The sequence below is a fragment of the Tamandua tetradactyla genome, chromosome 4 (genome assembly GCF_023851605.1).
Source record: "Tamandua tetradactyla isolate mTamTet1 chromosome 4, mTamTet1.pri, whole genome shotgun sequence".
In the NCBI taxonomy this organism is placed as follows: Eukaryota; Metazoa; Chordata; class Mammalia; order Pilosa; family Myrmecophagidae; genus Tamandua; species Tamandua tetradactyla.
The window spans coordinates 11,767,081-11,776,693 of NC_135330.1; positions in this window are offsets into that span (position 1 = coordinate 11,767,081).

Genomic DNA, 9,613 nt, shown 5'->3' on the forward strand with positions numbered 1-9,613 from the left:
TTAATAGTAATATTTTAATGTTCCTTCATTAACAGTTAACAGATGTACCACACCAATACTATGGGTCAGTGGGGCAGGGGTGGGGGGGCAGATAAGGAGCATGAGAGGATTTGGGTTTTATTTTTTATTTCTATTTCCTTTCTTCAGTAATGAAAATGTTCCAAAATTGAACATGGGGATGGATGCACAACTAATTGATGATACTTTGAGCCAGAGATTGTATACTTCAGATGATTTGTATAGTGTGTGAGTGTATCTCAATAAAATTGTATTAAAAATAAAAATAAAAAAGTAAAGTTTCCTCCTTGCCATTCACTCAAAGACTTGTGTGGGAGAGACAAATGGGGATAACTCAGATTCCCTCAGGAAGTGAAGTACACAAAATTAATGAATTCCAAAATAAAGAAGAGAAGAACAAAACTTTATGGCAATGCAGAGGAAAAAGAAATTATTTCAATCTGGAGGAAATCACAGAAAAGGTGGCATTTGAAATGGAGCTTGAAGAATAAAGATTTTGAGCTGTGGGTGAATGTGGGAGGTTTTCTAGGCTGGGGAAAAGATGGTTTTGGGCAAAGGTAGTCACACCTACAGAGATGTATGAAAACGAGTTTGGGCTGAAATAGGAAGCAAGCGAGGGTGGCTGGGAGAAGGGGTAGGAAAAGAAACTGAAATGATTGAGTAACCTACCTTATAGAATCCTTTACTGCATCTACAATGTGGTATTAGCTTGGGTTTGAACCGGGATTTTCAGGATAATAATTTTTGCAGGAAGATGGATTGGATAAGGGTGTTGTTAGAGGAATGGGCATCATCAGGAGGGTTCCAGACAGAAGATGCGTGCCTGAGCTTAGGCAACAGGTTGGAAAGGCCAATTTGCAAATAATCAATGTACAACCCAAAAAGCTCCGAAAACCAAGAGTCTTTTCTTAAGTTGCCAAAACTTATTGGATACAAAAACAAAACAGAACAAAACAAAAACATTTCAAACACTTACAGTAAAATATAAAGAAATATCTTCAGGACTTTAGAGTAGACAATCGACTTTTAGATTTTACACCAAAAGCACTAGTGCCAAAAAAAGTAGATAAATGTAACTTCTACAAATTTAAAAACTTTTGTGAATCAAAGGACGTTAGCAATAAAGTGAAAAGACAACGTACAGAATGGGAGAAAATATTTGGAATTGTGTATCTGGTAAGGCTAAACCCTTAAATGCAGAACTTCCACAACAACAACAACAAAAAATTAAAAACGGGCCAAGGATTTGAATAGACATTTCCCCAAACATGATATTCAAATAGCCCAATAAGTATATGAAAAGATGTTCAACATCATTAGCCATTAGAGAAACGCAAATTAAAACTAAAATGGAACACAGTACTCACTAAGATGGCTGTAGTGATGGTTGGCTTCTGGTGTCAGCTGGCCAAATGATTACGCCCAGTTGTCTGATCAGGCAAGCCCTGGCCGACCATTGCTGTAAGGATAGTTTGTGATAGGTGTATTAAATCATTAGACAGTTAACTGCATCTGTGGTGATTACATCTGTGATCAGCTAAGGTGTTTCTCCCACAATGAGATAATCCCAATCAGTTGAAGGCTTTTAAGTGAGAAGAGAGAATCTTTCACTGCTCTTTCAGCCAGTGAGCCTCTCCTTTGGAGTTCATCTAGACCCTTCATCAGAGCTGCCAACTTCACAGCCTGCCCTGGTTAAAAAGAGTTTTGTTATGCATGTTTTGCCACAATTGAAATTAATTAATTAAAAAGGAAATAAATCTCAGCAAGATTTTTGTAAAGACAAGCTTATTCTAAAATTTAATAGAAAGGTATATGTCCTTATAAACATAAAAGTATCTTAACAAGGAAGAATAAAATGTGAGTAACCACTCTATATAATATTAAAGCTTACTGTATAGCTACAGTAATACACACAGTGTGATATTGGAAGAGGAACAGATATATATAGATCAATGGAACAGAATAGAAAACATAGAAACAGACCCACACAATATGTCCAACTGATTTTGACAAAAGTGCAAAAGAAATTCAATGTTGGAAGGGCAGACTTTTCAGTACATGGTGCTGGAACAATGAAAAAATTTAGACCAAACAAACAAACAAACTAAAAAAGAACTTTGGCCTAAGTCTTAAGCTTTATACAAAAATTCACTCAAAATGCATCACAGAATTAATTGTAAAGGGTAAAACAGTAAATATTTTAGAAAAATACATTGGAGAAAAATCTCTCAGGAACTTGGAATAATTACAGAGTTCTTAGGGTTGGTATCAAAAGCATGACATATAAAAGGAAAAAATTAATAAATTGAACCACATCAAAAATTAAAAACATTTACCTGCAAAAGAAAATAGCAAGAGGAATAAAAGACAACTACAGGCTGGGAGAAAATATTTGTGAACTATATATCCCAGAAAGGAATACTGTTTAAATTACATACAAAAATCAACGTTGTAAAACTGAATAACCTAATTAGAAATGAGCCAAATGATTTCACCAAAAAGTATATTCAGGTCACAGATATAAGCACATGAAAAGATGTGCAACATTATTAGACATGAAGATTAAAACCACAATGAGCTGTCATTTCACATCTGTTAAAATAGCTATAATCCAAAAGGACACCACATGCTGATTTGGAAATGGAGAAACTGAATCACTTATATGTTACTGGTGGGAATGTAGAATGATACAGCCACTCTGGAAAATTGTTTGGAAGTTTCTTTAGAAGCCATTCAATTTTAACCTGCAACCTGGTAATTAAATTCATACACGAAGAAGTTGAAATTTGAGTATTTGCAGAAACCATTACATGAATGTTCATGGCAATTTTCTTCCTAATAGCCAAAAACTGGAAATAACTCTGATGTCCCTCAACACATTAATGATTAAATTATTTAAGGTACATTCATATCACTAAATACTATTCAGCAATAATAAAAAAAACTATTAATTTGGATGAATCTCCTGGGAATTGAGTGAACAATGCCAATTCAAAAATTATTCATTTACATAATATTTTTGACATTACAAAATTATGGACAGGATGACAGATTCACAGTGCCACATGTTTTGAAAATAGGGAGAGTATTGTATGCAGTTATGAAAGGATAATTCTAGGGATTTATGGTGATTAAAATGTCGTTTTTTCCTTGACTGGTGATATTCACATGAATTGACACATGACATATTGCATAGAAAAAAGCACAAAGACACTAGAGTATGTAACAGTATAAAACTGGTGAAAACTAAGTAAGGTCGATGAATGTTATCAGTCAACTTCTTTGCTGTGATATTGTACCATAATTATACAAGTTATTACCACCCAGGAAGTTTGGGTGAATGGTATTTGGGATATCTTTGTTTTATAAAATCTCAATGTTCTCCAAATAACATCAGAAGCTTAACATTCACCTATCATATGAACCCACTTTCGGCATGCTCTCAAGAGAAATAAAAGCATATGACACCACAAACATTTGAACTGCAAGTGTCTGCCAACAAGTGATTAGACTAGCATACAATATAACAGTACTAGGCAATATAATGGAACACATTTTGATACCTACAACATGGATGAATCTCAGAATAATTATGTAGGGAGAAAGAAGTCACTCAAACAAGGCTGCATACTCTATTCCTTCATTTATATCCAACCCTAGAATTGTAAACTATTTTTAGAGGGATGGAGATTATTTCAGATTAGTGGTTGCCTAAGGGTTACAGGATCAGGGAGGGACAGTAGAGGATTATTATATTGAGATACAGGAAAACTTTTGTGCTCTGATATATGTATTTGACATCTTGATTGTATTGTTTTCACTGATCTATATGATATATAGATCTTAAATTCTCAGATGCTATGAGAACTACCACACAATAGGTTGGCTTAAACAACAGGGATTTATTCAATTTTTTTTTTTAGTTCTCCCCCTATATCTATTATTGACATTTTGTCCACTATTGAACCATTAAAATAAATTCATGTGAGAACTTATTTATAATAGTAAATTTAATCGTTGGGATACATGACACTATGCATCCCCTTTCAATTATATTCACCTTCAATATGGCAACGTTACCTATGACCCACTAATTATTTCCTTCACTTCTAACCATTCCCTTGAATTTAGATTGAAGATTTTTGGGTAGACTTTCCTCCACCTCTAGTTTTGTGTACCTGTAGGTCTGCTATATTCTATAGTGCAACTTCTGTGATCGCCTTACCGAACTCATAATAACAAAATCATACAGTATCTGTCCTTTTGTGACTAACTTATTTCAGTCAGCATTATGTCCTCAAGGTTCATCCGTGTTGTCATACTATTTGGGACATCATTTCATCTTAATGCTACATAATATTCCATCATATGTATAATTTCACATTTTGTATATCCACTCGTGTTGATGGACATTTGGATTGTTTCCATCTTTTGGCACTTGTGAATAGTGCTGCTACAAACGTCAGTGTGCAAATGTCTGTTTGTGTAACTGCTTTCAGCTCTTCTGGGTGTAAACTGAGTATTGGTATTGCCAGTTCATAGGGCAACTCAATGTTTAGATTTCTGAGGAATCACCAAAGTATCTTGTGCATGATTGTACATTCCCACAACAGTGAATGTGTTCCTATTTCTCTACATTTTTTCCTATATTTGTAGTTGTCTATTTTTTTAATAGTAGCCATTCTAATAGGTGAGGTGATATCTCATTGTCATCTTAATTTGTATTTCCTTTACAACTAAAGAAAATGAGCATCTCTTCATGTGCTTTTTAGTCATCTGTATTTGTTCTTCAGAAAAGTGTTTATTCATATCCTCTGCTCATTTTATTATTTGGTTGTTCATTCTTTTGTTGATGAGCTGTAAAATTTCTTTATGTACACGATATCAAGCCTTTATCTGATATATGGTTTCCAAATATTTTCTCCCATTGACTGGTTACTTTTTAGCTTTTTAACAAAGCCATTTAAGGCGCTAAAGTTCTTGATCTTAAGGAGCTCCCATTTGTCTATTTTTTCTTTTGCTGCTTGTACTTTTAATGTAAATTTAAGAAGCTACCTGCTATTACTACATTTTGAAGATGCTTCCCTGCATTTTGTTCTAGAAGTGTTATGGTACTGGCTCTTCCATTTAAGTCTTTAATCCATTTTGAATGAATTTTTGTATAGAGTGTAATGTAGGTGTCCTATTTCATTCTTTTGGCTACTGATCTGATTCTTATGTGCACATTTATTTAAAAAGACCATTGTATCCAGTTTAGTGGATTTGGGGGCCTTATCAAAGATTAAATGTCCATAAATTTGGTGGTCTATCTGCACTCTCAACTCTGTTCTGTTGGTCAAAGCTTCTTATCTTTGTGCCAGTACCATGCTGTTTTGACCACTATGGCATTAAAGTAAGCTTTAAAGTCTGGAAGTGGCAATCCTCACACTTCACTCTTCTTTTTTTAGGATATCTTTAGCTATTCAAGGTTTCTTATCTTCCATATAAATTTGATAATCAACTTTTTCAAGTCTTCAAATAGGTTGTTGGGATTTTGATTGGTATTGCTTTGAATCTGTACATCAGTTGGGTAGAACTGACAGCTTAATGATATTCGAACCTTCCTATCCATGAGCATGGAATGTTCTTCCATCTACTTAGGTCACTGTTGTTTCTTTTAGCAATTTTTTTGGGTAATTTTATGTGTATAAGACCTTGACATCTGTGGTTAGGCTTATTCCTGGATACCTGATTCTTCCCCTCATGATTTTGAAAGGAATTTTTTCCTTAATTGTCACCTCAGAGAGGTCATTGCTTGTATATAGAAACATTATCGATTTGTGTACATTTTTCTTGAATCGTTTCACTCTGCTGAATTTATTAGCTCAACTAGCTTTGCCACATATTTCTCCAGGATTTCTAAGTATAGGATCATGTTATCTGCCAATAATGAAAACTATACTTCTTCCTTTCCTATCTGAATATCTTTTATTTCTCTCTCCTGTCTAGTCACTCCAGCTGGGAGTATCATGTTGAATAATAATGGTGATAATGGGCATCCATGTTTCATTCCCGATCTTAGGGAAAACGCTTTCAGTTTCTCATCATTAAGTGTCATGCCAGTTGTGTTTTTTTCATATATGTCCTTTATGATACTCAGAAAGTTTCCCTCAGTTCCTAACTTTTGAAGTGTTTTTATCAGGAAAAGATGCTGGATTTCGTCGAATGCTTTTCAACATCAATCGATATGATCACGTGATTTTTCCCTTTCAATTTGTTAGTGTGCTGTGCTACATTGGTTGATTTTCTTATGTTGAACCCCCCTTGCATTCCTGGTATAAATCCAACTTGGTCATGATGTATAATTCCTTTTAATGGGTCACTAGATTTGATTTACCAGTACTTTGTTAAGAATTTTTGCATCTGTGCTAGTTTGCAAGCTGCTAGATTGCAATGTTATCGGAACTGGAACAGCTTTTAAAAGGAGGAATTTAAGAAGTTACGAGTTTACAGTTCTAAGCCTATAAAATTGTCCAAGCTTAGGCATCCAAGGAAAGATTCTTTAATTCAAGGTAGGCTGATGAGTCAGGAACACCTGTGTCAGCTGGGCAGTCAAGTGGCTGGCATCTGCTGGTCCTTTGCTGCTAAGCTTCATTGCTTTCAGCCTCTGTTCCCATGGGGGTTCCTCATTTTGCTTCTCCGTGGTTGGCTTTCATCTCTGAACTTCCCTGTCCTCTTTCCAGGTTCTGCCTTGCTTAATGTCTCATGGCAATGTCTGCTGAGTTTCAAATCTCCAAATATTCATGTCTTAGTTCTCCAAGTGTCCCGTACTGTGTCAGTTTCTGTCGGTTCTGAGGCTTCTGTCTCCAAAATGTTTCCTCTTTTAAAGGATTCCAGTAAACTAATCAAGACCTACCTGGAATGGGTGGAGCCAAATATCCATCTAATTAAAATGTCACACCCACAATTGGATGCATCACATCTCCATGGAGATGATCTAATCAAGAGATTCCAACCTACAGTGTTAAATCAAGATTAAAGGAAATGGCTGCTTTCACAAGACTGAATCAAGATTAAAACATGGCTTTTCTGGGGTACATTATGTTTCAAACCAGCACAGCATCTATGTTGATCAGGAAGATTGGTCTGTAGTTTTGCTTTTTCGTAGCATCTTTATACGATTTTGGTATTAGGGTGATGTTAGCTTCATAAAATGAGTTAGGTAGCATTCCTTTTTCCTCATTTTTTTTGAAGCATTTGAACAGCATTGGTGTTCTTTTTGGAATGTTTGGTAAAACTCAATTGAGAAGCCATCTGGTCCTGGACTTTTCTTTGTGGGAGGATTTTTGATGACTGATTGAATCTCTTTACTTGTAATTGGTTTGTTGTGATCCTCTATTTCTTCTTGAGCCAGTACACATAATTCATGTGTTTCTAGAAATTTGTCTGTTTAAGTAAGTTGTCTTGTTTGTTGTTGAATGTAGTTGTTCATAATATTCTCTTGTGGTTTTTAAGATGTCTTCATAATCTGTGTTCCCTCTCATTTCTGACTTTGTTTATTTGAATCCTTTCTGTTTTTTTCTTTGTTAGTCTTGCTCGGGGTCCATCAATTTTACTGATTTTCTCAAAGAACCAACTTTTATTTTTGTTGATTCTTTCTATAGTTTCATTGTTCTCCAGTTTGTTTATTTCTGCTTTAATCTTCATTATTCCTCTTCTATTATTTGCTTTAGAATTCATTTGTTGTTCTTCAAGTTGTCCAGGTGAGCAGTTAAATTCTCCAATTTTGCTTGTTTTACTTTTCTTTCTTTCTTTTTTTTCTTCGGCATGGGCAGGCACCGTGAATTCAACCTGGGTCTCTGGCATGGCTGGCAAGAACTCTGCCTGCTGAGCCACTGTGGTCCACCCTCATTTTTTTTTTTTTTAATATAGGCATTTAGTGCATTTTGCCTCATCCCATAAGTTTTGATATGCTGTATTTCATTACCATTCATCTCCAGATATTTACTGATTTCTCTAGCAATTTCTTCCTTGACCCTCTGATTATTTAAGAGCATGTTGTTCAATCTCCATATCTTTGTGAAAGCTCTTGTTCTTTGATGATTATTAATTTACACCTATATTCCATTGTGATGAGAGAAAGTGCTTTGGATAATTTCAAGCTTATTAAATTTAGAAAGAGTCAGTTTGTGTCCCAGCATATGAACTATCCTGGAGTACATCCCACGTGTCTAAACAAGAATGTACATCCTGGTGTTTTAGGGTGTACTGATCTACATATGTCTATTAGATCTAATTCATTTACTCCATTGTTTAGGTTCTCTATTTCCTTGTTGATCCTCTATGTGGTTGTTCTATCTATAGTGGAGAGTGGTGTATTGAAGTCTCCCGCTATTACTGTTCAAATGTCTATAGCTCCCTTCAGTTTTTCCAAATGTCTGCCTCATGTGCTTTGGAGCTCCTTGACTGGGAGCATACATATTTATGATTGTTATTTCCTCTGGTAAATCATCCCTTTTATTAGTATGTTGTGTTCTTCTTTCCTCTTATGATGTCTTTACATTTAAAGTCTATTTTGTTTGTTATAGTATAGCTACTCCTGCTTTCTTTTGGTTTCAGCTTGCATAGAAGACCTTTTACCATCCTTTCACTTTCAGTCCAAGTGTGTCCTTGAGTCTAAGATGTGTCTCTTATGAACGATATGTAGATGGATTATGTTTCTAATACATTCTGCCAATATATCTATTAATTGGTGGTTTTAGGCCATTAACATTCAAAGTAATTACTGTAAAAGCATTTCTCAACTCTACCATCTTATCCTTTAGTTTTTTTGGTCAAATCTGTAGATCCTTTTCCTTTTCTTTCTATCCTTTAAATTACTATTACTTATGTTCTTCAATTCTATGCTCTCCTCCAGGTCTCTCTCTCTCTTGTCTTTTTAAAAAAAATTTCCAACTGACTGGACTCCCTTTAGTATATTTGGTAAGCCAGGTCTACTGTTGATGAGTTCTTCCAATCTTTGTTTGTCTTTGAAGATTTTGATCTCTTCTTCAATTTTGAAGGATAACTTAGCTGGATAAAGAATTCTTGGCTGAAAGCTTTCTTATTCAGGATCTTCTATATATCACACCACTGCTTTCTTGCTTCCACGGTGCCTGTTGACTAGTCTGGTCAGCCTTATGTGTTTTCTCTTGCATGTAGATTACTTTTCTCATGCTGCTTTCAAGATTTTCTGTTTCTCTTCAACATTTGACAGTTTTACTAGTGTGTGTCTTGGAGTAGATCTATTTGGATTCATTCTATTTGGAGTTTGTTGGGCTTCTTTGAGTTGCATACTTGTGTCTTTGATAGAGTTGGAAAGTTTTCTCTAGTATATCTTCAACTAACTTTCCCAACCCTTTACTCTTCTCTACTCTTTCTGGTACAACAGTGATTCTCATATTTGTGTGCCTCTTGTTGTCTATTATTTCCCTAAGATCCAGCTGCATTTTTTCCATCTTTCTTGCCTGTTGTTCTTTTGTGCATTTTAGTTCAATTGTCGTGTTTTCTAGCTCACTTATTCCTCCTTCAGGTTCTTTAAATTTAATACTATGGGTCTCTTGTATATATCTAATTT